General features: G+C 41.3%; 1 long non-coding RNA gene across 1 annotated transcript in view; it reads right to left on the reverse strand.

Annotated features, from left to right (window-relative positions):
* Nucleotides 1–1,679: 1,679 nt before the first annotated feature.
* LOC115076031 overlaps nt 1,680–21,516 on the reverse strand; it is a 29,053-nt gene continuing 9,216 nt past the window's right edge. Inside the window, exon 3 of the long non-coding RNA XR_003852676.1 lies at nt 1,680–1,995. This is a non-coding gene — a long non-coding RNA (uncharacterized LOC115076031). The remainder of the gene's footprint in view (nt 1,996–21,516) is intronic.

Below are 21,516 nucleotides of genomic sequence, written 5' to 3' on the forward strand. Positions count from 1 at the left end.
ATTGGTTGTTTTTCTTCTCCCCTGCCGTTGAAGCAGAGAGCTATGCTGGATATGTTAATCTCTCTTTTGCCTTCCCTCTCTTTTGCCTTCCCTCTCAGTGTTAATCTCTCTTTTGCCTTCTCTTCATTCCAAGTTGCATTTTATCCCTGTTTTATTGTAACTGCTACCTTATTCTTCTATCACTTGTTAATGTTTTTAAGTTATTAAGTATTTATTCTGTTGTCACACCTTGTTATTTGTAAACCGGCATGATGCGACTCCCATCGCGAATGCCGGTATATAAGAAATTTAAATAAATAAATAAATAAATAAATAAAATAATATGCGTGAAGTATCAGTTAAGAGTGCTTAATGTGCAATAACACTTGTGTTAGTGCTAATATTCTTAGATAAATAGACCCCCCCCTCCCCTCAGCTGTTTCTGGTGTGCAAAGTCCTGAACAAATAGGACTAATTCTTGTCCTGATCTTTCATTGTTTGTGCTACACTTGATTGCCTCTTTGAGAGGCTATGATAAATTCCCGAGTACAGTAACTAAACTCCCGTCACTCTGCACTGGGATTAGCGGTGGGAAACCCACACAAGAATGCTGTCAAGCTGCTTTTTCTCTAGAATCTGCCAAGCACCTTCATCTTTCTCAGGAGGTGTGGCTCGTTTGAAAGATTTTGCTTTTAAGCTAGTGGGTCAATGGGATAGCTCGGTTTCTCAATGCGCAAGTCAAAGCAGTGGGGTGACCACTTTTATATTTTTGGATATAGTAAGAAAGATGTAGGGGATTCCTTTTTATTCGACTAACTGTGACAAGCTTTTGAGAGTTAGATGCAGATGATGTTGCCCAAATATACAAGTATATTATAGACTGCATTATTCTGCAACGGCAGTGTGGTGGATATTGTAAAGTAAAAGAATGGGGAAATGAGAGCGTGATGTGTTTTCTTAGGGGGGAGAGAAAACTGATGAAGACAAACAGCAGAATTACAGCTACAGGAGGAGCGTGTTCCTAATGGATGAGAAAACTAATCGTCCTATTAATTTTCTTTGTGTTTGATTCAAAGTTTTTAAATATATTGTTTGTCCAATATAAAGAAATGACCCATAACTTGTTTGCTGACATTTTTTTCAATGCAGGAGGATCTAGTGCAAGCTTTAGCTCTCATGCAAAACCAACGTTTTATCCCAATGAGAAAGAACAGAGAGAGAGAAGAAAAGTAAATAATCTTAGGTTTTGTCCTCTGGCCACACTTGATTTCCAAGCTGTTTCCCAGGCTATCAATACCACTTGCTTCTTTTGAGTAGTGTTAAACAGAGTTAATTTATTAGTTTCAAGCCTTCATGGGAACAAGCTGCAAACCCTGCCCCTCCTCCCTCCCACCAACACCCAGCCACCCATCCTTAACAGTGCTCATAGATTTGCATTGAGTTAAAGATTTATTTATTTATTTAATGAGTTTTATATACCGTCATTCGGAAATGTCAAAATAACGCCATCATAACGGTTTACAAAATAAGGTTATAGGGATAAAGGGGTTAACAAGGGGTGTAAAAAACATAACATGTTATTAGGCTTAGTAGTAAACAAATTCATGCTTAAGATCAAAATGAGTTCATTCTTATTTTAGAAAAGCATATTTGTGCTGATATTCATTTAATCATGAGGTTGTAATGGAGGGCGGTGATGATTAGTTGATTCTTTGGGTGGTTTGATATGCTTTGTTGAGCAACCAAGTTTTTAATTCTTTTTTGAATGTTTTTAGGTTTTCTTGAATTCTGAGTTTAGTTGGGAGGGAGTTCCAAAGTTTTGGGCTTCCAAGGGATATCGCTCTATTTTGAGTAGAGGTGAGTTGATTTGAGTGCATTGGTGGTGTTTTTAGGAGTCCTTTATTTGCTGACCTCAGGTTTCTCCTTGGGGTATGGAGTTGAATGTAGGGACTTAGCCAATTTTTCTATTCTTCATATATAATTTTATGTAGGATGGAAAGGACTTTATATTTGATCCTGTAAAGATAAAATGAAAATCAACCAAAATAAATTATGTAATCTTCAATAGGTTAAAAGACTATGCTAATTGCTAACAGGTAGATTTTCAAAGCGTTGCTCGCGCAAAAATGGCCCCATACATGCATATGTGCGAGCAGTGTGAATTTTAAGAAGCTGGGGAGTATGCACGTAATACCTGTGTGTGCGTCAAGAATAAGGAAGCAGAAAAGGCCAAGTCATGTGTGTGTAACCCCTGTCCATGTGCACCAAGTTATGTAGGTAACTTTACTGATGGTCTGCCAGAGGCTCCTGAACATGTGGAGAAGGGGGGGAGAGAGGGAGAGCCCCTCTGACACTCTCTATAGATATCCCATTATAATAGGGGCACTTTCAACTCAGGGTGGGGAGGCAGTGTTACTTTGGTCTGTAGACCCTTGTAACACCACCCTCCCCAAAACCCACCCTGATTTGAAAGTGCCCCTCTTACAGTAGGATACAGAGAGACATGTGGTAGGGATATTTTAAATCATATGCATAAGTATTTGCATGCACAATACAAAATCAAGCATATTTTTGCTCATATGCCCAATATGGGCGTTTATGGGCGCACGCACGCACCTTTTAAAATGTACTTGAAAGTGTTTGTCTATGCCCCCCAAGGCCTTTTAATTGAATCAGGCCATCACAAATCTTACCTAGGTTTTCCCATTGCGTTTCAAAGCAGCTTACTGCAGCAGTTTCCTCTCAGCAATTTTCGTTTATGGCTCTAACAACCTTTACCGTGTTTCAACCTTTATTAATAGCTCACCAATTGATTACTAGAGCCATCTACATTCAGGAGGTCTGGAGGATAAATTTGATTAAACCAAGGGGTATCAGTATCTTGTGCTCATATTTCTGTGCAGGGCCTATTAGGCAAAGTAGGCGGGCACCTAGGGTGCCGACCATTAGGGGGCGCTGAAGACTAGAGCAGCCTTGTGGGGCCGCGAGCAATGGTAAAGAAGAATAGAGATTCTGCAGGCTGTGAGCAGCACCCAATCTGCTCGCGGCTCAGAGAAGCACACACACTCTGGATATGAGGACAGAGTCAGGGCTGGGGGGTGTTGCCTCTGTCATGGCGCTTACTGATTCTCTTTAACAATTCATCTCATTGTTGAGTTATTTATGTTTCAAGCCATCTGGCACCCCATTCCCTCTCTGCAGACAGGCACCTAGAGAAGAAATTGTCCTCCTTCTGGCTTTATCATTTTGCCTATAAAATACTGACCAGAAATAGATACTACAACCTCTTTTCTTCTCCTCAAGCTCCTCAGCCTTTTGATTTCCACAACTCTGGCCCCTTCTTTCGCATGTAAAAGGTTTCATAAAAGACAGATTCGCAGCAGAACATATAGGTCAATTAGACAAAAAGAAAAATTGTTGCCCATCAATCAGATCAATACACAGGGAGAATGGATTGCATAAGTAATAAATTGTGCATACCCACTCTCATTATTCCACTATACCGTGCTTAATTGTCCTCTGCCTGCAAAAGTGGGGTGGCTGAGTGGTAGGTTAAATGTCATAGAAAATGCAATGTCATAGAAAATGTGTATAATGCATGTGTATAAATGCGATAAGCATTTTGCATTATACACAAAATACTTATCGCACAATTCCCAATGTGATGTACTTTGGAAATCCGGGACAACACATTGAAAAATCAGCAACAGCTCATTGGTCACTTCATTAACCACTGATAATGTTCAGTAAGCGTTTCCCCTCCCCTCATTGGTCACTTCATTAGCCACTGATAATGTTCAGAAAGCGTTTCCCCTCCCCTCATTGGTCACTTCATTAGCCACTGATAATGTTCAGTAAGCGTTTCCCCTCCCCTCATTGGTCACTTCATTAGCCACTGATAATCTTCAGTAAGCGTTTCCCCTCCCCTCATTGGTCACTTCATTAGCCACTGATAATGTTCAGAAAGCGTTTCCCCTCCCCTCATTGGTCACTTCATTAGCCACTGATAATGTTCAGTAAGCATTTCCCCTCCCCTCATTGGTCACTTCATTAGCCACTGATAATCTTCAGAAAGCTTTTCCCTCCCCTCATGGGCCACTTCATTAACACTGGTAATGTCCAAAGCTTTTCCTCCGAGCTGCTGGTTTTCTGTTTTCAAAAGTTAGTTTGAAGTAAGTCTCTTTATGTTGATTCTGCTGACCTTTGCTCTAGTTTCTATCTCCGGACCACTACCCATGTGCTCGTTGAAGTCCCAACTATTCATTATTACATCAGCAATAAACAGTGAGGTGTAGCCAGGAGGCTAAGTCCTGTTTTCCTCAGATATCTGCAGTTAGCCTTTCTGAGTAACGGCTCTCCAATATATCTGATCTCAGGACTTGTTTTGCTACAAACAGTTTTGTTTTTTTTTGTTACAAGCAGGCTAAGAAAAATGGCTTATTTATTCTCAGAACTTACAGGCCTTATATTAAATAATTATACTAAAAATATCAGTGATTTTCTCTGCTTCCTTCCTATCTATCATGGTACAATACTCTTCCACATTCTAACTTCCTCCTTAAAATAATTTCTCACATTCCACCCGCCAAATCTTGAAGCATAGTAATCACATATAATAATTGTTCATGTGTACTTCCATCTTACACAGAGGAAGAGTAAGCACATGGGTAATAGCTTGCACAATAAATTTCAAAATAACAATTCCAAGTATAATAGCAAGACTAATGCAAACATAAATCAGTATTTTTTTTCCCCATGCCTTCATTTGTTCCCACCATACATACATGCTAATAGCCCAGTCAGGTTCTTTAGCCCATGCTGAGGAAAGATTATAATTTTCAGTTAACCATTTAGTACTGTTCAGTATCTGTGGGGTACGATCAATAATCTCTGTGCAACACTGGGCACCGAGTTCATCATTTAATACTTGGCAAACACCCCCTTTTTCTGCTAGGATTAAATCTAATACCATACATCCATGGCATAATGACAAGTTTCAGCTAATCAATGTACTAGAGCATGGAGATTATCCTGGTTAGCATTCTTAAGGGTTTCTACTAAGGCTTGTAAATGCAGAGCAGCAGTAGAAAGATGACCAGTAGCATGAATGTTAGAAAATGGGAACTATACAGAACCTATCTGTGGTATTCCTCAACAGTTATAGGTGTGAATTGTAAGGCATTTTGACTATATCAGAGAAATCCAGGGAGGGGAGTTCTTCTAAGATTTGTCATTTATAACAGGATTTTTATAACTACTTGTGCTGGGGAAAAGCAGAAATAGGAAAATAAGTATACACAAGGGTACATTTTCCAGAGAAATCAACAGGAAGAGTTGCTTGAATTTTATTTTCCCTGACAATATAAATATATAAGAGTTGAAACATGGTTAGGATGGGAAATGGGGTATGAGGACTGATTGTCCAGAATAATCATGTAATAATAATAATAAACTACTCTTCCCACAAATGCAAATATGAGGCATTGTTATGGGAAGGGAGTATAGTATGATTCATGATTTTGAAGTTATCTCAGTGACTACCTGGTACCACTGGAATATCTGGATATGATATTGCATGGCACCAGCAAACATATTAGCAGTTGTAGCTTGTCATGAAAGGGATGAATTATTCTTACATAAAACTGTGGGTAAATCATGGATTTGGGTTTGTGTGTTACTAGTGAGGGTTTAGTAGAAACAAAGTATAAATGAGTAAGGAGTGAAAGGTATCATTAATTATAGGTCTAGCTTATGGGCACAGAACAAAGAATATGGAATTAGTATTACTATGTATACAGTTAGCATTTATCATATATCAAACATGATTTGTATTTGTATTTATTAAAATTTATTAATGCTTAACGTAAAATAGGTCTAAGCAATTTACAATAAAACATACATAAAATTAAAATTGATAATAACACACAATAAAGATATAAAAATAAATGAAGATCAACCAACAATAACACAAGATAAACATAAGAATGTTACAAAAGAGGGTTCTTCAGAAGGAGTCTGTGATTTGTAGGAATTGCCATATAGTCAAACATCACCTTAACAAGCCTCTGTCAACTCAGGCTAGCCATAGGCCTGCTGTAAAAGGAAGAGTTTCAGTTGAGATCTGAATTTTTTTAAGTTATCTTGATGACTTAAAAAATGGCGCGGGGCCATCCATTGCTCCTACATGTGACAGGGGCCGACCAATGGCACCGATAGCCCCTGTCACATGGTAAGGGCAAAGGGCCATCGGCGCCATATTGATTAGTGGCAGCTGACGGCCCGAGAGGGGGAGAACGCTCCCAGGACCCCACTGGACCACCAGGGACTTTCGGAAAGTCTTGGGGTGGGGTTGGGCAAGTCGTGTGGTTTTCTTATCGTTTCGTCGGGTGCCCGAACCGCAATGAAATAGGAAATATCGTCGCTTTTTCCCATTTCGTTGCAAACGAATGCACATCTCTAATAATTATCATAACATGTGATATTAGTAAATGATTCTAATGCTAAGCATGTAAAATGAAACATAAAAAAAAATGAAAATGAAAAAAATGAAAAAAAAAAAAAATTGTAAATCGCAAACAAACCAGACTTTGCATTATGGGTTTCAACTGCAAATGCACATGGACACTGAGCACAGTTTCCTGGATTTGAAGCAGAATTCACAGCACACAGCATTTTTTCAACTTGGTGCTGTAAGTCAGTCACACCCTTCTTAAGTGTATCCTGACAATTAAAACAAGGATGGAAGACAGACAAAAGCATCAAATATACCTTCAAACAGTCCCTGACACCTTACGATAAATACTGGGAGAGGCAGATAACTATTTCAGAGCTTGTCAGAGCTCTGCCCCAGCCTTATATTCTCTGTCACATCAGCTCTCTCTGTTGTGTTCAGAACCTGTGCTACAGCATTCAATTTGTGGTGACTGGTTCAGCCAGATTCAGTATCAGAAACCTGGTCAACGGGAACACTACTAGACTTACACATGATTCAAGTATTAACAGCAAAAGGAGCACATATCCTTTTTGTCACACTCTGCCACTAACTAACTCTATAGTAATATAACAAACAAACTAGGAGACAAACACCAATCCTACCATCCTGTTGCAAATGTAGCTATTTGGAAAAATTGAAGTGGGTAGGAAAATTATTGGTGATTATTTTGTCATAGATTACTTAATAATCAACAAGCAAAAATGTAATTCTATGACATAAAATCCTGTTCATGAATGCCAAATATAAAAAGTGGGTGGCTGACTGGTTGGTTAAATATCTTAGAATATACAACACACTTATTACAAGTATAGAAGCTTTACTTATAAGTCTGAGAATAAGCAATCTAAGCATAGAGTTTGCATTATACACAAAATACTTATCTCACAATTCCCAATGTGATGTATTTTGGAAATCCAGAACCATGTATTGGGAAATCAGCAATAGCTCATTGGTCACTTCTTTAGCCACTGATAATGTCCAAAAATATTTTCCTTCCCCTCATGGGTCATTATATTAACAATGGTAATGTTCCAAAACTTTTCCTCCGAGCTGTTGGTTCTCTGATTTCAAACAGTTAGTTTGAAGTAAGTCGTCTTATGTTGATTCTGCTGACCTTTGCTCTAGTTTCTATCTCTGGTCCACTCTTCATGTGCTCATTAAGGCCCCAACTATTCGATATTGCATGAGCAATAAACAGTGAGGTGTAGCCAGGAGGCTAAATCCTGTTTTCCCCAGATATCTGCAGTTAGCCTTTCTGAGTAACAGCTCTCCAATATATCTGATCTCAGGACTTGTTTTGCTACAGTTTTTTTTTTTTTGTTACAAGCAGGCTAAGAAAAATGGCTTATTTATTCTCAGGCCTTATATTAAATAATTATACTAAAACTATCAGTGATTTTCTCTGCTTTCTTCCTGTCTATCATGGCACAATACTCTTCCATATGCTAACTTCCTCCTTAAAATAATTTCTCACATTCCACCCGCCAAATCTTGAAGCATAGTAATCACATATAATAGTTGTTAATGTGTACTTCCATCTGATGCAGAGGAAGGGTAAGCACATGGGTAATAGCTTTCATAATACATTTCAAAATAAGAAGAGATAGCTGAGGGGGTATGATAGAGGTGTTTGAAATCATGACAGGTCTAGAACGGGTAAATGTGAATTGGTTATTTACTCTTTCGGATAATAGAAGGACTAGGGGGCACTCCATGAAGTTAGCATGTGGCACATTTAAAACTAACCAGAGAAAGTACTTTTTCACTCTACGCACAATTAAACTCTGGAATTTATTGCCAGGGGATGTGGTTAGTGCAGTTAGTGTAGCTGGGTTTAAAAAAGGATTGGATAAGTTCTTGCAGAAGCCCATTACCTGTTATTAATTAAGTTGACTTAGAAAATAATCACTGCTATTACTAGCATCAGTAGCATGGGATAGACTTAGTTTTTGGATACTTGCCAGGTTCTTATGGTCTGGATTGGCCACTGTTGGAATCAGGATGCTGGGCTGATGGACCCTTGGTCTCACCCAGTATGACATGTTCTTATGTTCTCATGTGACACTCAATGCAAAAGACTGGAAAGACCCCCTCTTTCTGCTGGACTGCTTCATCTTAATTTTTATTGAGTTCCTAGTTAAGTTTAGGATACTAAGGGAGTTGGAATTAGAGTACTTTAAATTTACAGGTGAATTTACTAATTAATCAGCTTGTGTCCTTCAAGGGGATGATTAAACTTTCAATAAGGGCTGGTACAATAGTATGATTTAGATAAGAGCCTCATTTATTTTTAATGAGAAAGTGTGCCTTGCCTAAAAATCATGGGTTGAGTGTGTGGGAAAGACAGACACTAGAATTAACTATCTCTGGCACACAAACTCTAAAGAATATATTCCACTATTTCACCTTTCTCCAAACTTTTATATGTCCAAAGATTTCCCAAAGCTATACTTACCAATCCTCTTTAACCACCACTAGATTTATCTTCACTCTAAGAATTGAAGGGTGAGATCGTGCACCATTAGGCGTGTGCTTCCGGTCATCTTCTACTGCAAAGTGAGGGGCCTCTGGAAGCTGGGGCTATAGAATTCAATCCCTGGATCGCTTGCGGTGACCTCTCCCGGGGTATGTTGGGAGAGGAATGGGCCATTGATATTGTAGAATTAGAATAGAAAAGACCCTCTGAGTGTCTTAGAGTCTCCATGATTAGGCCAATTCTGCAGAGTATAATGCTTGGATCAGAAAAGCAGGGCTAAACATTTTGTTTTTGCATGTCTAAATGTTGTTCTATGATCTGATTAAGAAATTAACGATTAAATCATAACTGTTTGAAATCAAGAAATATTTTAAGCCCAAACCTGGAGTATTAGATCATAAATGAAACAGCAATTGTTCCCCTTTTTGTAGGAGATAAACATGTTTTCCAGTTGAAAGAATACTAAAGAGGACTAAAGGACATCTTGTCCTTAGATCGAAAATGGTGGACAAGATTTAAGATGGAGGAAAGGGGCATATTATAGCTTATATCATACTAATTGCTAATCAGTATATCGTTCAATCAGGCCGATACAGTCCAGTGCGCTCTGACGGAGCGCACTATTAACCGGCATTTGGACGCGCGTTTTCAATGCGCTAGCTGTACCCCTTATTCAGTACAGGATAATAGCGCATCCAACCCCCTCGAAACTAATAGCGCCCAAAACATGCAAATGCATGTTGATTGTTGCAATCCTGCCCGTGAGGAGTGTGGGCAGGCTCTTACCTTCTCGCAGCCAGTCGGGCTGCTGACGCTGCTGCTTCTCTTTCTCTGAATCAGCTGGGGCCGTCCCCACAGCTGTTGCCATGTGGCCGGCTCCTCTGCTGCTGTTTCTGCCTTCCCTCGACGTGCTGCTGCGATCCCGGGACCTTCAGCCAGCAGCGAGACCGTCTCTCCCAGTGCCTGCTTCAGCCCGGGTCCTCACCCGGCAGGGAGCCGTCCCTGCCGGTGTCTGCAGCCTCTCACAGCTCCCTGCAGCCAGCACTTCTCTCTTCAGCGTGGAGCAGTGCCTGCAGCCTGCTACAGCTTCCTGCTTTCCCTGCAGCTAGCCATTTCTATCAACGCACCCGTGGCCCGAGTGGAATATCACACCGGGACCCCCCCACTGGACCCCAGGTAATTTAAGACATTTTGGGGGGTTCGGGAGGGTGGGGGATTTATTTTAAAGGGTCGGGGTGGATTTTAGGGTTGTTTTAGTGTGCCGGTTTTAGTGTGTCGGAATTCCCCCGATTTACGATTTTTGACGATAAATCGGGGGAATTCCTATTATATATCGCCTCTAACGATTTTTGACGATTTAAAATATATCGGACGATATTTTAAATCGTCAAAAAATGATTCACATCCCTAATAGATACATTCAAATATCTCAAAGGTTTCCATGCATAGGAAGTGACCTCTTTCAATGGAAACGAGACTCTAGAAAGAGAGTTCATGTGATGGATGGTGGTAAAAAAAAGCAGAACAACTAAAACATTTTTGTTAGAAAACATATATAAGATCAGGGTTATATGATTACTTTATTTTAATTTTGCTTGTCACCAGTAGCTGATAGTTTGGAAACAGCAGGAACTATGTTTCAATCATTTTTTCTAAATTTTAATGATCTTTTTTATTATTTTTGTTTTTATTGTATGTTGGTTATTGGGAAAAAACATTTAAACATTTAATCAGAAATGAGGAGAGAGGGCAGCACAGTAATTGTTCATATAGGGCAGCAAAAAACCTAGCATTGGCCCTGATTTCAGGCAATAATATGTTTGACTGAAAATATGACACCTAACTTAGGAACTTAATTGAAGTGCAAAATTTAAAAGTTCAGTTTTTTCGGAATATTGGCCTCAGCATATCTTAGATCCAGCCTCCAGGAACAAGTTTAATTATTTGGAATTCATGCCTAAGGAACGAAAGTAAATGAGACAACACAACTTGCAATTAATTCCAATAGAGCAATCCCTGATCAGCCTCAGGATATAGATATAGGGCGTGACAGTGAAACTAGAAAAACTCTTGGTGTACATTTTGACAACAGTTCCTCAGGGGATCATGCATATAGCTCAAAACTTAGCAACATATTATCATACCAATTAGAATGTTTTCTCAATTTTAGATGAATGGGGTATCTAGCAATTCTCCTCTCGCCTTTGAGAATAGAAAAGTCTGTGCTAAGCAACATGGTATCAATGTCATTGTAAGAAACATCTTCAGCCTATGACTTCATCTACTGCATTGTGATCACTGTTCCAAGCAACTACACAAGCTATTTGAGTGGCTTATGTGAGAACTGCAATGGTTCAAGACAGATGAATTCCAGCAATCTGACGATGCCACCATGCTTTGCTTTGCTTGAAAGTTCTAGATTGTCTATGGCTGTGACCATAGCCATGGTGTGACTGACAATTTCTGCTCTATCTGTGAGGACAGTTTCAAGGATTTCAACTATTGCAGCAATCAGGAAAGATTTTGATGGCTTCTTCAGTGCCTATTATGCCACATTCAGGTTAAGGATCTAAGCATCATTATTGATAATATGTCAAAATCTTCTGCTCCATGTGCAGCAGCAGCAGCAGAGAAAGCAAATAGGATGCTGGGGATTATTAGGAAAGACTTGAGAATAAAACAGAGAATATCATAATGCCTCTGTATCACTCCATGGTGCGTCCTCATCCTGAGTATTCTGTGCAGTTCTGGTCACAACATCTCAAAAAAGATATAGCAGAATTAGAAAAGGTATAGAGAAGGGTGAACAAAATGATAAAGGGGATGGAACAATTCCCCTATGAAGAAAGGCTAAAGAGGTTAGGACTCTTCAGCTTGGAGAAGAGACGGCTGAGCGGAGATATGATAGAGGTTTATAAAATAAAGAGTGGAATGGAACAAGTAAATAAACGTTAATCAGTTTACTTGTTCAAAAAATACTGTAGAAAGACTAGGAGATACACAATGAAGTTACTAGATAATATATTTCAAACTAATAAGAGAAAATATTTTTTACTCAACGCATAATTAAGCTCTGGAATTTGTTGCCAGAGGATGTGGTGAAAGCTATTAGTGTAGCTGTGTTTCAAAAAGGTTTGAACAAGTTCCTGGAGGAAAAGTCCATAGACCATTATTAAGGCGGAGGTGCAGATAGCCACTGCTTATTTCTTGGATAAGCAGCCTGGAATCTATTTCCCCCTTGGGATCCTGCCAGGTACTTGTGACCTGGCTTGACTACTGTTGGAGACAGGATACTGGACTTGATGGACCTTTGGTCTGGCACAGTATGGCAAGCTTTATATACTCTTATGTACATCTCTGATCTTTGCATAAGCCATGGAGACAATTCTGTGCCATGACATTCAGGGCTGCGTGACTGCACGTCAATCTGCTGGCACGAACCTTCCTGCTGTGTCTGGTTATTTAAAAAGCTGCTGTGAATTACAGCTCTCCTGCTTCATTTTCTAGAACAAAGAGTTAAGGTCAGCAATTTTCCTCCTGTCTTTTTTTTTCCTCATGTTGCCTTTAAAAAGGGATTCTAGAAAGCCACAGTTATCAAGAGGTGTGTCAGTGAAATAACTTCAGATCTCTGGGAACTGAGACATTTGTTTCTGATGATATAACCTCATGTTTCCCTGTTCCACTTTCTTTCCAGTCACGAGGGCACACTTGGGTGCTATGGGGCCATCGTGTAACCCGTAGGGGGCTCCTGGATTATTCTGATGGGGAAGACTTTGCCGCGGGGTCCGTATAGCTCTGGACACTTTTGTTATGTCCAGTAAGAATATGCAGCTATGAAACTTGGAATTGTTTCAGAAATAAAAGTTTACTGAGGTCCTTGTGGAATGGTAACGATTTGACAAAATGTACAGCTTCCTCGAGTGACAATCCTAGCATAACAAAACTGCAAGCAAACCATCTCGCATACGTTGCATTAGTCAGCAGCAGGGGCTTTCTCTGCATGCCATACACCTCAGAGAGCTCCCCGTTCTGCTACTCCCTCTTTTGGTAGTTAAATCAAGGTGCTGATTTCTCCTTCCCCTCAAAAATGCGCACACCAGCGATTCGACACCAGAAAAAATTCCTGCTTCATCTGTTCTAGGTGCAGAGCTTCTTCAGAAACAGAACACTTGCTCCCAAATGTATTTCCACTGCTCCATAAATTAAAAAAAACCAATGAGACGCCCAAAAGAGCAAGAAACCTGTAAGAGTTATCAAGATGCCTGCTTTCAGCTCCTCACAGCTGCCACACCTAGCGCTCACTCCCTCTCTTGCACTTCCAGGGATTCCTTTCTTGAGTCCTGGGCTGCCTGAAGAGAGACAGCAGAAAAACTTCCAGGCTCCCTGAGTTCTATTCACTTTACCAAACCAGACACACTTCTGTCACGCAAGGCCTCAATGCTACCCTTAAGAGCCACTCAGGGCTGGCCCTGCTCAATCCCACCTGCACCTACATATGTGCCCCTATCCCGACCGCCATCCAGGTTCCCACATGCCTCCGGGCGAGAATCTCACCTGCATGTTATTCCCGGGAAGTTTCTAGAAACAATGAGATCCTGCACAACCCAGTTCATAGGAATACTCCTGCAGACCAAAAACAGGAAAACATTGGGATCATAAGTCAGTCCAGGACAGACAGAAGAGAAAAATGAATGGGAAAAAGATTCAGTATGCAAACAGTAATAAGAAAAATTACAAAGATCATTGATTAAAAAAACTAGAAGCTTAATTGTTCTTAGCCTGTGTGTATGGAGGTCACATGAGTTGGAACGTACGTAGCTAGATCTAGTCTCTTTGTACTCCCAGCCAAGCCTGGAGAATTCTAGCTGTGTCTAGAAGGGCCAAATCAGACACAAAGTATTAAGAATAGCTCTCTGATCATAGAAACAGAGAAATGACGGCAGATAAGGACCAAATGGTCCATCCAGTCTGCCCACCAAGCTTATGGTAGCATCTGCCGTGTCATACAGGTCACCCCCATACTTAGTTTCCCAGACCATCAAAGTCAGGGCCCTTGTTGGCTGCTGTCTGAGTCCACGTCCCTTAGGACAAAACAAGAAATCATAGGGCATATAAAACCCCTGTTTCACCACAACCTCCCAGTGGGGAAACTACACCTCCTCTCTGACCCAATAGCTGTGTATCGGTGGGGCCAGCCTCCTAATCTCCTTGTGAGACTAGGAGACTGGCCAACTGAATGGCAGATGAAATTTAATGTGGAAAAGTGTGAAATGATGCAAATAGAGAAAAATAATCTCAACTAAAGGTACACAATGCCGGGTACTTAATTGGAAGTCACTTCCTAGGAAAAGGACCTTGGAGTCCTTGTGGACAATGCATTGAAATCCTTGGTTCAGTGCATGGCAGCAATCAAGAAAGCAATTAGAATGTTAGGAATGATTTGAAAAGGAATAGAGAACAAATCAGGAAGTAGCATATTGCCTCTGTCTCAAGCCATGACGCAACTGCACCTTCTGGTCACCCCAACTGAAGAAAAACATTGCAGAACTAGAAGAGGTGCAGAGGAGGGTGACAAAAAAATGATAAAGGGGATGCACCATCTCTCCTGTGGTGAGAGGCTACACAGGTAATAATAGAGACATCTCAGAGGGGACATGATAGAAGTTTATAAAATCCCGAGTGGGGTAGAACAGGTAAATGAAGGATAATTATTTACCCTTACAAATAATACTAGGGGACCCTCCATGAAACTAACATCCAGCAGATTCAAAACAAATTGTAGAAAGTACCTTTTCACTCAGCACACTGTCAACCTCTGGAATATGTTGCCGGAGCATGCACTCAAAGTGACGAGCATAGCAGGGTATAGAAGACGTTTTCCTGGATGAAAAGTCCATAACACATTATTAGCCCGATAGATTAAATAAAGCTATTGTTGTTGCGATCCCGGGTCGGTCCCGGGATCGCCACTCACCCCCCTTCCGGGATCGGGCCGCTTCCAACGCTGTCGGGCCTGCACAGGCCTCTGACATGGTGCTCCCGCTCCGGAGGAGACACCGGCGTCCTCCCGCGGCTGGCCCTGCCCCCTAGCCGCGCGCACGCTAGGGCTCCAGATTTAAAGGGGCCAGCGGGGAAAAACTCAGACCTGCCCTCGGATGACGTCAGACGCTGCAGGACTATTTAGCCCTGCAGCTGGAGCCTTCCCTTGCCTTGCAATGAGGTTCCTCAGGTTTCCTGACTGCTAGTTGCTGCGTTCCTTGGATTGTTCTTCATCTTCGACTCGGCTTGACTCCTGACTTGTCCTTCGTCTTGTCCCTTGGTTCTGGTATCTGCTTCTGATCTCTGGTTCTGACCCGGCTTCGTCCACGACCTCGTCTTCAGCTTCCGTCCCTGGCTTGTCTTCCTCTGACCTCTGGTTCTGACCCGGCTCCATCCACGACTCCGTCTCCTCTCGCCCCCTGGCTTGGCTGCTCCTCTGACTCCTGGCTTCTGACTTGGCTTCGTTCCTGGACCCCGTCTTGAACTTCGTTGCTCCCCTGGTTCCTGGTGTTCGCTGGCCCAGAAGATTCGCCTAAGCCCCAGCGGCTGGACCCCTACGGGTTCCTCCTGGGGGTGTTCCGGCTTCCAGGGTGAATCTCCAAAAGTCCCAGCGGCCGGACTCCTATGGGCTCCTCTCGAGGGAGTACCGGTCTCCAGGATGAAGACTCTCCAATCACTAGGGCCCACCGTCGTCCGTCCTCCCTCCTGCTGCTGAGTCCTTGGTCGCATAGGACTCCGCCTCGTTCCTGTGCCCAAGTCTTCTCCTAGTCCGCTGAGCCGCCTCCCAGTTTGGACGCTTGCTGTGGTCCTCCACAGCGCTCCATCTCTTGTCCCAACCGGCCCAAGGGTCCACATCCATAACAATTATTATGCCTGGGAATAACAGGAATTGGATCTCCTTTATGGGACCTGCCAGATACTTGTGATCCGAACTGGCCACTGTCAGAGACAGGATGTTGGAGTCGATGGACATTGGTCTGATCCGGCACGCAATGCTTATGTTATTATGACACATGCAGCACTAACAAGAGACACTTATAAGACCACTTTATATACATAAAAGGAAATATTAAGAACATAAGAACATAAGAACATAAGAAAATGCCATACTGGGTCAGACCAAGGGTCCATCAAGCCCAGCATCCTGTTTCCAACAGTGGCCAATCCAGGCCATAAGAACCTGGCAAGTACCCAAAAACTAAGTCTATTCCATGTAACCATTGCTAATGGCAGTGGCTATTCTCTAAGTGAACTTAATAGCAGGTAATGGACTTCTCCTCCAAGAACTTATCCAATCCTTTTTTAAACACAGCTATACTAACTGCACTAACCACATTCTCTGGCAACAAATTCCAGAGTTTAATTGTGCGTTGAGTAAAAAAGAACTTTCTCCGATTAGTTTTAAATGTGCCCCATGCTAACTTCATGGAGTGTCCCCTAGTCCTTCTACTATCCGAAAGAGTAAATAACCGATTCACATCTACCCGTTCTAGACCTCTCATGATTTTAAACACCTCTATCATATCCCCCCTCAGTCGTCTCTTCTCCAAGCTGAAAAGTCCTAACCTCTTTAGTCTTTCCTCATAGGGGAGTTGTTCCATTCCCCTTATCATTTTGGTAGCCCTTCTCTGTACCTTCTCCATCGCAATTATATCTTTTTTGAGATGCGGCGACCAGAATTGTACACAGTATTCAAGGTGCGGTCTCACCATGGAGTGATACAGAGGCATTATGACATTTTCCGTTTTATTCATCATTCCTTTTCTAATAATTCCCAACATTCTGTTTGCTTTTTTGACTGCCGCAGCACACTGAACCGACAATTTCAATGTGTTATCCACTATGACACCTAGATCTCTTTCTTGGGTTGTAGCACCTAATATGGAACCCAACATCGTGTAATTATAGCATGGGTTATTTTTCCCTATATGCATCACCTTGCACTTATCCACATTAAATTTCATCTGCCATTTGGATGCCCAATTTTCCAGTCTCACAAGGTCTTCCTGCAATTTATCACAATCTGCTTGTGATTTAACTACTCTGCACAATTTTGTGTCATCTGCAAATTTGATTATCTCACTCGTCGTATTTCTTTCCAGATCATTTATAAATATATTGAACAGTAAGGGTCCCAACACAGAACCCTGAGGTACTCCACTGTCCACTCCCTTCCACTGAGAAAATTGCCCATTTAATCCTACTCTCTGTTTCCTGTCTTTTAGCCAGTTTGCAATCCACGAAAGGACATCGCCACCTATCCCATGACTTTTTACTTTTCCTAGAAGCCTCTCATGAGGAACTTTGTCAAACGCCTTCTGAAAATCCAAGTATACTATATCTACCGGTTCACCTTTATCCACATGTTTATTAACTCCTTCAAAAAAGTGAAGCAGATTTGTGAGGCAAGACTTGCACTGGGTAAAGCCATGCTGACTTTGTTCCATTAAACCATGTCTTTCTATATGTTCTGTGATTTTGATGTTTATAACACTTTCCACTATTTTTCCTGGCACTGAAGTCAGGCTAACCGGTCTGTAGTTTCCCGGATCGCCCCTGGAGCCCTTTTTAAATATTGGGGTTACATTTGCTATCCTCCAGTCTTCAGGTACAATGGATGATTTTAATGATAAGTTACAAATTTTTACTAATAGGTCTGAAATTTCATTTTTTAGTTCCTTCAGAACTCTGGGGTGTATACCATCCGGTCCAGGTGATTTACTACTCTTCAGTTTGTCAATCAGGCCTACCACATCTTCTAGGTTCACCGTGATTTGATTCAGTCCATCTGAATCATTACCCATGAAAACCTTCTCCATTACGGGTACCTCCCCAACATCCTCTTCAGTAAACACCGAAGCAAAGAAATCATTTAATCTTTCCGCGATGGCCTTATCTTCTCTAAGTGCCCCTTTAACCCCTCGATCATCTAACGGTCCAACTGACTCCCTCACAGGCTTTCTGCTTCGGATATATTTAAAAAAGTTTTTACTGTGAGTTTTTGCCTCTACAGCCAACTTCTTTTCAAATTCTCTCTTAGCCTGTCTTATCAATGTCTTACATTTAACTTGCCAATGTTTATGCTTTATCCTATTTTCTTCTGTTGGATCCTTCTTCCAATTTTTGAATGAAGATCTTTTGGCTAAAATAGCTTCTTTCACCTCCCCTTTTAACCATGCCAGTAGTCGTTTTGCCTTCTTTCCACCTTTCTTAATGTGTGGAATACATCTGGACTGTGCTTCTAGAATGGTATTTTTTAACAATGACCACGCCTCTTGGACATTTTTTACTTTTGTAGCTGCTCCTTTCAGTTTTTTTCTAACAATTTTTCTCATTTTATCAAAGTTTCCCTTTTGAAAGTTTAGCACGAGAGCCTTGGATTTGCACACTGTTCCTTTTCCAGTCATTAAATCAAATTTGATCATATTATGATCACTATTGCCAAGTGGCCCCACCACCGTTACCTCTCTCACCAAGTCCTGTGCTCCACTGAGAATTAGATCTAAAATTGCTCCCTCTCTCGTCGGTTCTTCTTTCATTATTCCTTTCCTTCATAATCTCATTTGCTTATAATTGCTCTGTTTCATTCTGAAGCTCTCTGGGTTTGACCTGGATTTGACCAGGAGGAGACTCTGAGTTTAGAACCCTTACTCTAAGTCTCTGGTTGAACATTCAGGACCTCAGAGTCCTAGAACTTGTCTTTTTCTCTCAGCTTAACTGTCTCTTTCCTTTGTGCTGAGTAGTTGGCTTACATTAGGATGTGGATTAAGGCAGGAGACAGAAGGAATCTCTCCTGGTTATTCTCTGCCTCTCACCTCTGATTGGCTTATTCTGATAGCGAGAACCAATCAGCAGTGAGGGGTGGGGAAGCACTGTCCCAGTAAAGGACAGGACAAGAGAAAATGTGCATTTGAGCATGAATGAGAAATCAAAGGGAGGGGAAAAATTGTGAGTGTGTAGGGGGAGAGGGGTCAGTGAGAGGATAGAGCAAGAAGAACATAAGAACATGCCATGCTGGGTCAGACCAAGGGTCCATCAAGCCCTGCATCCTGTTTCCAACAGTAGCCAATCCAGGCCATAAGAACCTGGCAAGTACCCAAAAACTAAGTCTATTCCATGTTACCATTGCTAATGGCAGTGGCTATTCTCTAAGTGAACTTAATAGCAGGTAATGGACTTCTCCTCCAAGAACTTATCCAATCCTTTTTTTTTTCCATTTGACTGTTTATTAGGAGTACAGGAAACAGAATAAACATTAGCATAGTCGAATATAGATCCATAGTAACATCCAACTAGTGGATAAGTGTACAAATTCTGTCCAACTTTAGCCAGGTACATTATTTCAAACCAAGCAATCATCATAGTAAACAGATATGTAAAACATTGAACAAATCTCAATTTGTAAGTCTACTCTTATCCAATCCTTTTTTAAACACAGCTTTACTAACTGAACTAATCACGTCCTCTTGCAACAAATTCCAGAGTTTAATTGTGCGTTGCGTGAAAAAGAACTTTCTCCGATTAGTTTTAAATGTGCCACATGCTAACTTCATGGAGTGCCCCTTAGTCTTTCTATTATCTGAAAGACTAAATAACCAATTCACATCTACCTGTTCTAGACCTCTCATGATTTTAAACACCTCTATCATATCCCCCCTCAGCTGTCTCTTCTCCAAGCTGAAAAGCCCTAACCTCTTTAGTCTTTCCTCATAGGGGAGCTGTTCCATCCCCTTTATCATTTTGGTCGCCCTTCTCTGTACCTTCTCCATCGCAATTATATCTTTTTTGAGATGCGGCGACCAGAATTGTACACAGTATTCAAGGTGGGGTCTCACCATTGAGCGACACAGAGGCATTATGACATTTTCTGTTTTATTCACCATTCCCTTCCTAATAATTCCCAACATTCTGTTTGCTTTTTTGACTGCCGCAGCACACTGAACCGACGATTTCAATGTGTTATCCACTATGACGCATAGATATCTTTCTTGGGTGGTAGCATCTAAATTGTAGAGCATATAGAACACAGTCCTCATTGATTTACCCCATGGATTTGCTTTTTTGGCCACTGCTGCACTGAGCTGAGGATTTCAACATATTATCCATGATGAAGCCTAGATCCTTTTCCTGTGTGGTAACTCCCAAGGTGGAACCCTGCATAAGAAAATAAGAACATAAGAACATGCCGTACTGGGTCACACTATGGGTCCATCAAGCCCAGCATCCTGTTCCCAACAGTTGCCAATCCAGGCCATAAGAACCTGGCAAGTACCCAAAAACTAAATCTACCCCCAGTACCCCATGCTACTGTTGCTAGTAATAGCAGTGGCTATTTTCTAAGTCAACTTAAGAACATAAGAACTAAGAAATTGCCATGCTGGGTCAGACCAAGGGTCCATCAAGTCCAGCATCCTGTTTCTAACAGAGGCCAAACCAGGCCACAAGTACCTGACAAGTACCCAAACACCAAGAAGATTCCATGCTACTGATGAAATTAATAGCAGTGGCTATTCCCTATGTAAACTTGATTAATAGCAGTTAATGGACTTCTCCTCCAAGAACTTATCCAAATCTTTTTTGAACCCAGCTACACTAACTGCACTAACCACGTCCATTGGCAACAAATTCCAGAGCTTTATTGTGCGTTGAATGAAAAATAATTTTCTCCAATTAGTCCTAAATGTGCTACTTGCTAACTTCATGGAATGTCCCCTAGTCCTTTTATTATTCGAAAGTGTAAATAACTAAGTCACATCTACTTGTTCAAGACCTCTCATGATCTTAAAGACCTTTATCACATCTCCCTCAGCCATCTCTTCTCCAAGCTGAATAGCCCTAACCTCTTCAGCGTTTCCTCATAGGGGAGCTATTCCATCCCCTTTGTCATTTTGATTGCCCTTCTCTGTACCTTCTCCATCACAACTATATCTTTTTTGAGATGCGGCGACCAGAATTGTACACAGTATTCAAGGTGTGGTCTCACCATGGAGCGATACAGAGGCATTATGACATTTTCCGTTTTATTCACCATTCCCTTCCTAATAATTCCTAACATTCTGTTTGCTTTTTTGACTGTTGCAGCACACCGAGCTGACAATTTTAAAGTATTACCCACTATGATGCCTAGATCTTTTTCCTGGGTGGTAACTCCTAATATGGAACCTATCATCGTGTAACTACAGAAAGGGTTATGTTTCCCTATATCCACACCTTGCACTTGTCCACATTTCCCTATATGCAACACCTTGCACTTGTCCACATCTGCCATTTGGATGCCCAATCTTCCAGTCTTGCAATGTCCTCCTGCAATGTATCACAATCCACTTGTGATTTAACTACTATGAATAATTTTGTATCATCTGTATCGTATTCCTTTCCAGATCATTTATATATATATATTGAAAAACACTTGTCGAAGTACAGATCCCTGAGGCACTCCACTGTTTACCCTGTTCCACTGAGAAAATTGACCATTTAATCCTACTCTCTGTTTCCTGTCTTTTAACCAGTTTGTAATCCATGAAAGGAC

Source organism: Rhinatrema bivittatum, chromosome 14 (assembly GCF_901001135.1).
Source record: "Rhinatrema bivittatum chromosome 14, aRhiBiv1.1, whole genome shotgun sequence".
Lineage (NCBI taxonomy): Eukaryota > Metazoa > Chordata > Amphibia > Gymnophiona > Rhinatrematidae > Rhinatrema > Rhinatrema bivittatum.